The following is a 13,580-nucleotide window of genomic DNA, read 5'->3' as shown; positions in this document are numbered from 1 at the left end:
GGGCGATCTCTTTTGTTGATTGTAGTGGCAATCAGCCATAGATGCAATCAACTGACTATAGATGCTAATCTGTCTCACAGTAGCAATCAGGCCAGAGCTTGCTTAACCAAACAACTGGACACCATAACCTAGCCAAGTTGACACATGAAATTAACCATCACAGGGAGCTTCTGTGTCTTGCAGGCTGCCAGGTAGTCCCACAAATATGATCAGAGTGCATCCAGAGCATGTCTCCTGGTAGACATGCCAGAGTACATAAGAGCTTAGCAAGTATTTATTCCATGAAAGATTTAACTGAAAATCACAATTCAAGAGCATTAATCAAACGATTAGATGTATTTTCCTATGTAAAATACTTTTTCTTCTGTAGGTTAGTATTTCTATGTAATATTTTCTCATGAAATCTTCCTAAAATAATTTAAGTAGCAGAATTAAAACAATATTAGCTGACATGAATTGGGGATTCAATATGTTCCTGTCACTCTGCTAAGAACTTTCCATATATTGCATTTAATCTCCACAAAATCTAAAGAGATAGACCATTATTAGCTCCATTTCACAAATGAAGAAACTGAGGCACAAAGCTAGTACTCTTTAGTAGAACACACACTTTGAAAGTGGTATAGTCAGTATAAAAATTCATGCAGTTTAACTTGGCAAAGGCCTGTAGTCTGAACTACGATGCTCCAGTTTGGTTTCACTAAGCTCCTGTGTTAGTTAGACTCAGTTGTCAACTTGGCCAGGTGGGCATACCTAGTCTTGTTGCTGCGGACATTAGCCAATGGTATGTGGACCTCATTTGTTGCTAATTACCTGTGCAGTTGGCTAGGAGATGTGTCTGCTGCAATGAGTGACGTTTGACTTAATTGGCTGGTGCTTAAATGAGAGAACGCAACATAGCACTGCTAAGCAGCTCGGCATTCCTCATCTCAGCACTTGCAGCTCTGCCCAGGCCTTTGGAGATGCAGAAAGAAGTTACCCTGGGGAAAGTTGTTGGAACCCAGGGGCCTGGAAAGAAGACCAGCAGAGACCATCCTGTGCCTTCCACGTAAGAAAGAACCTCAGTGGAAAGTCAGCTGCCCTTCCTCTGAAGAACCAACAAAATAAATTCCCTTTTATTAAAAACCAATCCGTCTCTGGTGTGTTGCATTCTGGCAGCTAGCAAACTAGAACAGTTTCTCAAATAAAATTTTCAATTCCTCTACTGGAAAAAAATAATTAAGATAAAGCATAGATATGCTATATTTCCTTAATGTACTAAATGACATTCTCCTAATTTAATTCTCACTCCCGCTATTAAAAAATTAATATGTTTTCACCACTCTACTTTTCTTACCTGATGGGTCTTTATTTCAGCAACTAATACTAATTAAACAGTTTGAAATTGCCATCACTTGCAACTAAGTTCTATGGTTTCAATTTTTCCCCCACTTCAGACATTATCTCCTTCTACTAATTTCTTCTCAGAATTGCTTATGGCATCTGTGCTCTTACAGGACAATCTGAAATCAAATCCAATATGGAAGAGGCCAATGAATGGTAAGAGCCATTGTAACAGGCAGTGCCATCTTGGGAAACAAAAAGATGGTGGGATCAGAGTAAATGTAAGTTTCTTCATCTCTCCTGCTTGTCACAGCAATGATAATCTCATGTGCCTCAGGGAAATGGGAAAGAAGAAGTGAAAAATGCTGTAAAGAAAATGCACACTATTTTAAAAGCTATTTTACACTATTTAAAAATTGTTTAAAGAAGATACCATTAAAAATTTGAGAGACTTGCTTTGAAGGTTTACTGCATAGAATAGGTAACAACAGAAGATATGAATTTAGATTTATTCCTGAGTATTCAGAGTAGAGAGAATGAGCATTGGGATGTGGTTAAAAAAAAAAGGCAACTTAAGAGGAAGATAGCAAGAAGATCATGGGCTTAGAATGGCTTTCCAACTTCAGTGGGCTCAGTAATTATCCTAAAGGGCAGCTTCTAAGGCAGACTAAAAGAAAGGAGAGATACAACTCAGTCTCTACAGATTTGATTGATGACTTGGTCTCCAGTTCTGAGTTGCAGATGTAAAATGAAAATGGGTTCTGACACATGGCCAATAGCAGAAAACTTTTAGGTAGAAGAGACGTGATTTTGGCCCATGACTATTAATTGCCAAAGAGTATTTGAAAGTAAAAGAGTCTTCATAAACAAGGAAGAAACAGCAAATTTCAGTCATGTAGAGAAAATGAAAAATGAGCCTTATGTATTTTTTTTAGCATCTTGCTTTCATGTCATTTTGTTTTGCAGTGCCAATGTAGATATATTTAATCTATATTTACCATCTAATTAATAAACACCTTTATATATAGGTAAAATACATTGAATTTTTAAATTTTAAGGAGCTATATTTTATCTTATTTATTTATTTAGAATAAATAATTCACACACATGGCACAATATTCAAAAGGAACAGCAAAAAAACACCAAAGATATTTTCTCCATGCTCCTTTCTCACCAGCTTCCCAGTTCTCCTCCATAGAAGCAACTATTCTTACACTTTTATTGTGATTCCTTCCAGGGATATTCTTGCATATAACACATACATGTTTAAGAATTCTTCTTGTTCGGACAAATTTGTATTTTATTTTTATGTATAGTCTATGTGGGTCAGGAAATTCTTGTCCAATAATCTTCTAGGTGGATCTCATCCATAAAAGTGAGATTTCATTTACTTAAGAGGGATGGCAAAAAATACAGAATCTTACACTTTCCTTGGTTACAATATTTTTTAATGTTCTTAAATTTCTACAGTTTTCCTTCTATGACTGGTGAATAGAAGTCATGGCTTCTTTCATCTCTTTCTTGTACGAGTTTCCTGTTCCCTAAGTTCTTGTCTTCTATTCTTTTTTTTTTTCATTTTTTCGTTAATATTTTTATTGTAAACAACAAACAAACAGAAACATTCTTGACATACAAACATTCTATACATGATGTACAACTAGTGGCTCACAATATCATCACATAGTTGTGTATTCATCACCATGATCATTTTTTTGAGCATTTGCATCACTCCAGCAAGAGAAATAAAAAAGAAAAACTCATACACACCATACTCTTTACCCTTCCTTCTCATTGACCACTAGTATTTCAATCTACTTAATTTAACTTTATTACGTTGAATTTTTTTTTTCTTTTTGAATCACGACTTTAAAATCACATTTATTAAATATCCCTTATTTCTCATCCAGGAGATGTCAGAGGGGCCATGAGTCCCGATCCTCAGCATGTTCCTCGCTCCCAAAGCAGTAAACGTGGACAAACCATTGCATGGATTTCATGGAATAGCATGACAGCCACTGACAGGGCAACCTTTCAAGTATCTTCCAGTTCAGGCATTATGGAAATTTGTTGCTCAAACACCAGAGGAGGGGTAGACATCAGTGTGTTATGTGCCACGGTGGGGAGACATCATAGCCTTTTATGCCAGCACCATCCAAAAGAACTTTGTGTGACTACCGAGTACCTGAAATTTGTTTGATGTGGATGAAAAATTGAATTTTAAATTGTATTTAGCTTTAATCAAGCTACATGTGGAAAGAGGCTACATCAGACAGTGCAGACACAATGCCCAGCACACAAGAGTCCGGAAGGGGCAGGAATTGTGTGAAATTTCTGTAACCTTGCTCTGCAAGGCCTCAAAGCATTTCGAAGATGTTCTTGCAAGCACTGTAGGAATGCACAGGGTCACCCCAGACCCAAGCACGCTGGAGGCTTGCAAAGCACGCTGGAGGCTTGCAAGTGTTGAATTTTAATAAACTATGGCTATGAAGAAAACCTGCACGAGGTGTTGATTTTCACTATCCATCAAAGAGATACATCACTTTGTAGAAAATAAACAAAACTGTAGCCACAAGCTCAGTGTGTTGCTCTACTACTTATAGGATTTGTTGAAGGAATAAAACCCAATATTCACATAATTTCCTCTAGGACATACAGTTCATCAATCCCATAGAGGTAGCTGAGCCTCCTCTTCTTTCTCTTTTTTCTTTACTGTAATTTGCTTGAGGTAAATTCATACATCATACAAACCATTCAAAATGTACAATCAGTGACTCACAGTATCATCACAGAGTTGCATGTTCATCACCACAACAGCCCCTCTCTTTTACACCCTCAGATGCTGGAGTGTCGCATAGATTCCTTCAGTTTCTTTTATACAAGTCCCAGTACTCCTCGCTTTGAAATTTTAATTTGCTATGGGACCTGGACCTTTAAATGTCATATTTAGGCAAATACTGAGATCTCAGTATGGGAAAATGTGAAAAGATTTGCATATGGATTTAGATCCCATGAGCTTCTCGTTTATGGTTGCCATCCCATTATTCCCTGATATGAGGAATATTTTATTGCACCACACCACATGCCCACGTGTTCCCTTTGCTCTATGCTCCTGACCTTACACCCCCCTCCCCATCCTCTAAATCCAATCCAGTGGACCTCTACACTACTGTGAAACCCTTTTTAAAATAATTCCTGAGCACTTACTCTGTAGATCTGATTAAAGGGCCCATTTGTCACGATGCTCTTTAACACACAGATTTCACAGAAGCTCACTTTGGGCCAAGTTCCACCCCTACCCATCCCAACCTCTACCCATCCCAAATGTCAAATGATTTCAAAGCCTCTGATCCGTTCATTTGAAATCCCTATAATCCCTACCTTCATCAATGCCAGAAGGATGTCCTCAGGATTAAGTTCAAGATCATTTGCTCCTAAAGCTCCTCCTGTGTTGACATTTCTAGGGATCTGTGGCATGCCTGAGGCTTGCAGGCTTAAAGTCCCCAGATGCCATTTCACCAAATTAAACCTTGGAAGGAGTAACAGCAAACTTGACCCCAGGTGACAACTTGATCACCACATAAGTCATTCTAAAGGTCTTCAAAATAGCTCTTAGCCTTTCCTTGGGTTAATTCAACCCTATTTAAACTATAGAAATATGTATCCTTGGACCAAGGCGACCAGCTATACAAATTGTATAATGTAAAATTTTTGTCATCTGAAAAGCCCATTTGCCCTCCATTCCAAGTCCCTCAATTTTGCCCCTTGCCGTGACCCTTCAGGATTATTACTTATTTATGCTTTTTACTTAATAATTTTACTGGTTTCAAATTAATTTTTATAATTCCAATATGAGGAAAAATTGTGCATATATGTATGTATAGGTTTTCTTGTGAGCTGCAAGACAAAATTGCAAACTAGCTAAAGTTGGTAAAATGAAGGAAAGTGGAGTAAAGGTGCTTCAGTACAACCTGATGTTCTTGGTGGGAAGGAAGTAAGGGGTGAAAGAAAACCTTTAGATTTTACCACAAATGCACTCTCTGGTTGTCTATTAACCAGGGATTGTACTCTTAAATGTCTACCTGGACCAGGCATGGGAAACAAATGATGAAGTTGACAATGTAAGAAAAACAACATTTTGGGGGTCTCTGGTAAAATAATGTGTTGTTGTACCTAACACGTCATTTTTTAACTCCAGAAGATTCCTACTTTGTAGGAACTAGACTCCATGTTTCCACATTTCACAGTCTATCAAAAATATGTCAGATTGCTACATAAAATTTCCTCCTTTTAAAATATGAAGTTATTCAATTAGAAATACTGTGGAGGCAAAAGCCAAGCAATGCAGCTCACAGCAATCACTGCGGTAGAAATACGTTTGCAGAATGAATTTGGCTCAAGGGCTGCCAGTGACTTCCTATCTGTTTTGGTTTGCTAAAGCTGCAGAAATGCAGTATACCACAAGTGGATTGACTCTCATAAGGTTACGAAGTTACAGTTCTAAGGCCATGTAAATGTGAAAAGTAAGGCATCAACAAGAGCATACTTTTTTGAAGGTATACTAGAAAGGTTGATCACTTCCAGGGTTTCTCTTTCACGTGGTGTCATGGTCAGGTTCAGGTATCAACCTGGCCAGATGTGGTGCCCATTTGTCTCGTTGGGCAAGTGCTGGCCTGTCTGTTGCTATGGGAATATTTCACGAATTAAATCATGATCACATTGGCTGCATCCACAGCTGATTGCATTTGTAATCAGCCGAGGGGAGTGTCTTCTGCAATAAGTGATGTTTAATATAATCACTGGGAGGCCTTTAAGGAGGATTCAGAAAAGACAATCTCTCTTCCTGCTTTGGCCCGCTAGCCTCCCCTGCGGAGTTCATACAGACCGTTCATCGGAGTTGTCAGCTTCACAGCATGCCCTACGGATTTTGGACTCTACGTTCTTCAAAAGTTACATAAGACACTTCTGTAAATTTTATATCTACATATATTTCCTGCTGATTCTGTTTCTCTAGAGAACACTAGCTAATACAGCTTGGTACCAGGAGTGGTTCTTAACAAACGGAAGTCTAACTTGAATTACAAAAACAGAGAGTCACAGCCCCTTAATTTTCAGACTAAAGACAGTTTACAGACCCAAAGCCCCCTGAATGAGTGGGACACCAGGTCCCTTTGGGGGAGGACCCTGTTACACTGCCACAAATTTATACTGTTAATCTTCTTCCAAGCCTTCCCCAAGGAAACCGACAATCTTTTACTAGGATAACTGTACATTAGGGGAAAGGGAATGATCAGATATCTTGGGAATTATTAGACACTGGTTCAGAAAAGACATTAATGCCAGCGGACCCAAAATGTCACTCTTTCCACCAGACAGAGTCGGGGCTTGTGGAGGTCGAGTGATCGATGGAGTTTTAGCTCAGGTCCATCTCCCAGTAGGTCCAGTGGTCCCCCAGAGTCATTTTGTAGTTATTTCCCCAGTTTCAGAATGCGTAATTGAAATAGACATACCAAACAACTGGCAGAATTCTCACATTGGCTCTCTAACTCATGGAGTGAGAGCTATTGTGGTAGGAAAGGCTAAATGGAAGTCACTAGAATGGCCCCTACCTAGCAAAATAGTAAATCAGAAGCAATATGGGATTCCTGGAGGGATTGCAGAGATTACTGCCACTCTTAAGGACTTGAAGGATGCCAGGGTGGTGATTCCCACCACATCCCCATTCAACTCTCTTATTTGGCATGTGCAGAAAACAGACGGGTCTTGGAGGATGACAGTGGATTATCATAAGCTCAACCAGGTTGTAACTCCAGTTGAAGCTGCTCTTCCAGATGTGGTATCATTCTTGAGCAAATCAATTAGCAACCCCTGGTACTTGGTATGCAGGTATTGATCTGGAAAATGCTTTTTCTCAATAGCTATTAGTAAAGACCACCAGAAACAATTTGCTTTCAGCTGGCAAGATCAGCAATATACTTTCACTGCCATACCTCAGGAGTATATCAACTCTTCAATCCAATGTCATAATTGTGTCTGCAGGGAATTTGATCATTTTTCCCTCCCACACTCATCCATTATTTTGGTGATATCATGTTGATTCGACCTAGTGAGCAAGAAGTAGCAACTACCTTAAACTTTTTGGTAAGGCATTTGCATGTCAGAGGATGGGAGATAAATCCAATAAAAATACTGGAGCCTTCCACCTCAGTCAAATTTCTAGGTGTCCAGTGGTGTGGGTCATGTAGAGATATTGCTTCTACGGTGAAGAATAATTTGCTGCATCTAGCCCTTCCTATGACCAAAAGAGAGGGACAATGACTAGCTGGTGTCTTTGGATTTTGGCCACAAAATATTCCTCATTTGGGTGTGCTGCTCTGGCCCATTTATTGAGTGACGAGAAAAACTGCTAATTTTGAGTGGGGACCTGAAAAAGAGGAACTTCTGTGACAAGTCCAGGCTGCTGTACTAGCTGCTCTTCCACTTGGACCATATGATCCAGCAGATCCAATGGTCCTAGAAGGATCAGTGGCAAATAGAGATACTGTCTGGAGCCTTTGGAAGGCCCCTGTAGGAGAATCGCAACACAGATCCTTAGGATTTTGGAGCAAAGCCTTACCATCTGCTGCAGATAATTATTCTCCTTTTTAGAAACAGCTTTTGGTCTGCTACTGGGCCTTAGTAGTGACTGAATGTTTAACCATGGGCCACCAAGTTACCATGAGACCTGAGTTGCCTACCATGAGCTGGGAGTTGTGTGACCCACAAAGCCATAAAGTTGAGCATGCTCAGTAGCATTCCATGATAAAATGGAAATGGCATATATGAGATAGGACCAGAGTAGGTCCTGAAGACAGAATTAAGTTATATGAGGAAGTGGCCCAAATGCCCATGGTCTCCACTCCTGCCACATTACCTTCTCTTTCCCAGACCAGAGCTATGGCCTCTTGGGGAGTTCCTTACAGTGAATTGACTGAGGAAGAGAAAACTCAGGCCTGGCTTACAGATGGTTCTGCATTTATGCAGGTACCACCTGAAAGTGGACAGCTGCAGCATTACAACCCTTTTCTAGGATGTCCCTGAAGGACAGTGGTGATGGGAAATCCTCCCAGTGGGCAGAACTTCAAGCAGTGCACCTGGTTGTTCATTTTGCTTGGAAGAAGAACTGGCCAGAAGTGCATTTGTATATTGACTTATGGGCTGTTGTTAATGGTTTGGCTGGATAGTCAGGGACTTGGAAAGACCATAATTGGAAAATTGGTGACAAAGAGGTCAGGGGAAGAGGGTAGGTAGACCTTTATGAGTGGGCTAAAACCATGAAAATATTTGTGCCCCATGTAAATGTGTACCAGAGGGTAACTTCAGTAGAGGAAGGTTTTAATAACCAAGTGGATAAGATGATCCATTCTGTGAATACCAGTCAGTCTCTATCCCCAGCAACTCCTGTCATTGCCCAATAGGCTCATGAATAATGTGGTCATGGTGGTGGGGATGGAGGCTATCCATGGGTACAGCAACATGGACTTCCACTCACTAAGGCTGACCTGATTAAAGACACTGTTGAGTGCCCAATCTACCAGCAGCAAAGACCCACACACAGCCCCTGATATGGCACCATTTCCTGAGGTGACCAGCCAGCTACATGGTGGTAGGTTGATTGCATTGGACCACTCTTTTCATGGAAGGGTAAGTGATTTGTTCTAACTGGAAGAACAGTTAGATATGGGTTTGCTTTCCTTGCACGCAATGCTTCTGCCAAAACTACCACCCGTGGACTTACGGAATGCTTACCCATCATCATGTTATTCCACACAGCATTGCTTCTGATCAAGGAACACATTTCACAGCAAATGAAGTGCAGGAATGGGTACATGTTCATGGAATTCTCCAGTCTTACCATGTTCTCCATGACCCAGAAGCAACTGGATTGATAGAACAGTGGAATGGCCTTTTGAAAAATCAACTACAGTGCCAACTAAGTGGCAATACTTTGCAAGGCTGAGGTAATGTTTTCCAGTAAGCTGTGTATGTTCTCAATCAGCAGCCACTGTATTGTGCTGCTTCTCCCATAACCAGGATCCATGTGTCCAGGAACCAAGGGGTGGAAATGGCAGTGGCACCACTATTACCTCTAGTGATCCACTAGGAAAATTTTTGCTTCCTGTTCTTGCAACCTTGAGCTCTGCTGGTCTACAGGTTTTAGTTCCAAAAGGGGGAGTGCTTCCTCCAGGAGAAACAACAATGATTCCATTGAATTGGAATCTAAGGCTAAAACCTGGTCACTTTGGGCTACTCATGCCCCTGGATCAACAAGTCAAGAAGGGGATTACATTATTGGCTGGGGTGATTGACCCTGACTTTCAGGGGAAATAGGAGTGCAAATACACAATGGAGGTAAAGAAGAGTTTTCTTGGAATATAGGAGATCCTCTAGGGCACCTTTCAGTACTACCATGCCCTATGATTAAAATCAATGGAAAACTGCATCAACCCAATCCAGGCAGGACTACCAATGGCTCTGAAACTTCAAGAATGAAGGTTTGGGTCACCCCACCAGGCAAAGAACCATCACCAGCTGAAGTGCTTGCTGAGGGTAAGGGGAACATGGAATGGGTAGTAGAAGAAGGTAGTGATAAATATGAACATCGACCATGTGATCACTTACAGAAGCGAAGACTGTAATGCTGTTTTGTTCATGTTATAGTATTTAAGTTGTAAGATATCAAGTTTAAGAATGAATATTTCCCAAGGTTTTGCATCCTATTCTGGAGAGGTTTAATGTGTTTCCAGTTATACACAGGACAGTTGAGCATTGTTAGGTGAAAGAAAAAAATGTGTGCTTTATTGCCTTTTATTTAGAAATTAGGTATGGTTTAAGGTGATATGTATAGCTGCCAAGTTGACAAGGGGTGGACTGTCATGGTCAGGTTCATGTGTCAATTTGGCCAAGTGATGGTACCTGTTTGTATAGTTGGGCAAGCACTGGTCATCTGTTGCAATGAGGACATTTCATAGAATTAAATCATTATCACATCAGCTGCATCCACAGCCGATTCCATTTGCAGTCAACCAAGGGGAGTGTCTTCTTTAGTGAGTGATGCTTAGTCTAATCACTGGAAGCCTTTTAAGGAGGATTCAGAAGAGACAGGCTCTCTTCCTGCTTCAGCCAGTGAGCCTCTCCTGTGGAGTTCGTCCAGACCCTCAAACGGAATTGTCAGCTTCACAGCCTGCCCTGTGGATTTTGGACTCTGCATTCCCACGGTTATGTGAGACACTTTTATAAATTTTATATTTGTGAGTGTTTCCTGTTGATTCTGTTTCTCTAGAGAACCCTAACTAATGTAGTGATGCATTTAACTGCCAAGTTAACTAGGGGTGGATTGTCATGGTAAGGTTCATGTGTCAACTTGTTCAGGTGGTGGTGCCCATTTGTCTGGTTGGGCAAGTGCTGGCCTGTTTGTTGTTATGAGGACATTTCATAGAATTAAATCATTATCACATCAGCTGCATCCACAGCTGATTCCATTTGCAGTCAGCCAAGCAGAGTGTCTTCTTTAGTGAGTGATGCTTAGTCTAATCACTGGAAGCCTTTTAAGGAAGATTCAAAAGAGACAGTCTCATTTCCTGCTTCAGCTGGCAAGTGTCTCCTGTGGAATTCATCCAGACCCTTTATTGAAGTCATCAGCTTCACAGCCTGCGCTATGGACTTTGTACTCAGCATTCTTCAAAAGTTACATGAGAGACTTTTATAAATTTTATATCTAGGTTAAAAATATATAACCTGCTGATTCTGTTTCTCTAGAGAACCTTAGCTAAAACACATAAGAAGGCCCATGACAATGTCTGTGGCCCTCTCCTCCTGTGCTTCATTGCTTTCAACTCCTAGTTCCAGTGGCCCCCTCTCTGATCTTATGGGCTCTTACTCAGTTTCTCCAGGGCAAATGTTGGATTTCATCTCTTAGCTTAGTATCTCCAAATGTATGTGTCTTGTTTTCATTTTTCTGCCCTCTGTGTCAGTTCCAAACTCTTTTTCTCTCCATGAGCTCTTTTAAAAACTACAGTAAATATATTAAGACCCACTTTGAATGGGCAGGGTCGCATCTCCATGGAAACAATGAAATGAAAAGATCACACCCACATTTGAGTGGGTCACATCTCCATGGAAACAACTTAATTGAAAGATCTCACCCTACAATAGGTTTGCCCTTATAAGATTAGATTAGGATCAAAAGAACATGGCTTTTCTGGGGTACATAACTGGCTAAACCTGTGCATTATTTAATTTTTGGAATTATTTCTCATTGACTTTGGAAGGGAGAAAACAACTAAAAGCAGTCACACATAGTTTCTCTAAGAGGATTTTGTAGATTTCAAAGTATACTCTTAAAATATTGTTGAGGAGTGGAAGAAAACCCAGAATAAAACATAGTAAGGTTAATGGTCCATCAGAAAGGAAAGCCACTCATTTGCTCTCACACAGCCATAAACATGCAAAACACTGGTGATAAGACATCTCAGGCAGTCTGAAGTAGTAAATGAAAAGAAGAGAAATAAGCAAAAATAAAACAGAGAAGTACAACAGTGAATCTTTCAATTTCTCATCAGAATAGGACTAAGACCCTAGTAATGGTGACAAAAACAAAAATAAAACAACTTCCATATGTATAATGTAACAAAAATTGCATGAATCGCAGCTTCATGTTTAGCTGATGGTTCATAGAAATATTTGCCACAACCCTTAATCTTAGCAGTGGTTGTGATTTATGCTATGCTTAGGTGAGTTCTTAGGTTCTCTGTGACTAAATTTCTTAATAAATTAATAAAAACTACAGAAATAGCTTACAAGCTTGCTTTGAGAAATAAATGTAACATCACATTTTAAAACTACAGATAAATATTAAATATCTACTTTTGATTTTATTATTGGAGAACATAACAGGTGCCATACGAGAAATGTAAATAGAGTTATTGACCTACTTTGTCACTGACAAAAGAAGATTAGTTTTCTCTAGAAGGCTGGAATTAGCCTTCCTGAGAATAATCATTGCATATCAAATTAAACTATACATTGTATTTCTGTCACTGAATGTTTTCCTTGGTTGTTGTTTGAGTAAAACATATTGGATGTAGGTTCATTGTATGTCACTTGGGCACCTTCTTTCAAAAGTAATTAAGGTCTTACTCACTTGAAACCAGATAATTACATTTAATATAAACTTAAAAGAGCCCCCTAAGGCTTGTCCTGCATTGGTAAAATGCACAAGAAGTGGAACAAATTGACTTTCTTGATCACCGAAGTCATAGAGGATTAGGACAGAGAGAAGAGTGAGAAATCTAAACACTAGTCTTCTAAGACTGAGGAAAGTGAAAGAAAAAAAAATTGAAGGTTCATTTACTGTCATACAAATGTCTATAGATCTTTTGTCCAAGTGCTGTCTGGTGCATGGAAGGATGTTCATAAAGGTACAAACTTTGGTATCAGATGCCAACTCCATGCCTGATAGCTAACACTGTCTCAGCATCCAGTCTGGTGTGCTCTGTGCTGAGCATCCAACCACATGAGACCTAAACAACATTCAGAAGAAGTACATCTCTAGGCACTGTGTTGTGCTAACTGCTAAGACAGCAGGATAAGCAAAACTAGGTTAAAATCTAGGTTAGTAGATATGCAAACACTTTTGGCACATGATGAATTTAGAACAGAAGAATTGTGTCTTGGAGGGAAAAAAGGCTTGGTAATTATAAGTGGGGAGTTACTGTTAATGAAGGGAAAAAAATTCAGTATTTTTTGGAAGTGAACCATCTTCCCTATTTCAAGTATTTCTTAAAAATTCAGTTTAGATAAAGCTTAGAACATGCTTTAATCCATAAAACATGAATATTTTATCTTTAATTTTTTATGTTTTCTCTGTTGCTTGATGTGAGAAGAAAATCTTATTCATCCCAGTTAGTGTCTAATTAAGCTACTTTCTCAGTGTGTTTCATTTTCTGAACATATCTCACCTCACATCTCAAGGATTTGGATCAAGTAAAAACTCTTAATTATTTTTTACCTTATAATTATCTTAAATTTCATTCTGCTAATTTCTAAAATTTCTTTATGAATTTATATTAAGTAATTATTTTAATGGCTACTAAGGCCCCCCACTTCCAAATTTATTTTCATGTTTTTCAGATATTACTCTTTAAAGAAGATATTTAAATTCACCAATGGTTCTATTTCTTCCTTTATGTCAGAATTGAAGCACATCTCCAAACTTCGAT

The 13,580-nt window shown here is 39.4% G+C and overlaps 1 non-coding gene across 1 annotated transcript; it reads right to left on the bottom strand.

The window, feature by feature from the left end:
- Nucleotides 1-3,639: 3,639 nt before the first annotated feature.
- Nucleotides 3,640-3,760, bottom strand: LOC143670044 (small nucleolar RNA SNORA9). The gene has a single exon (XR_013169226.1). It is a non-coding gene; the product is annotated as a small nucleolar RNA SNORA9 (small nucleolar RNA).
- Nucleotides 3,761-13,580: the final 9,820 nt, after the last annotated feature.

The sequence above is a fragment of the Tamandua tetradactyla genome, chromosome 26, assembly GCF_023851605.1.
Source record: "Tamandua tetradactyla isolate mTamTet1 chromosome 26, mTamTet1.pri, whole genome shotgun sequence".
NCBI classification, from domain to species: Eukaryota; Metazoa; Chordata; class Mammalia; order Pilosa; family Myrmecophagidae; genus Tamandua; species Tamandua tetradactyla.
The sequence above is the reverse complement of the archived record's forward strand: the minus strand, read 5'-3'. Positions and strand labels throughout refer to the sequence as shown.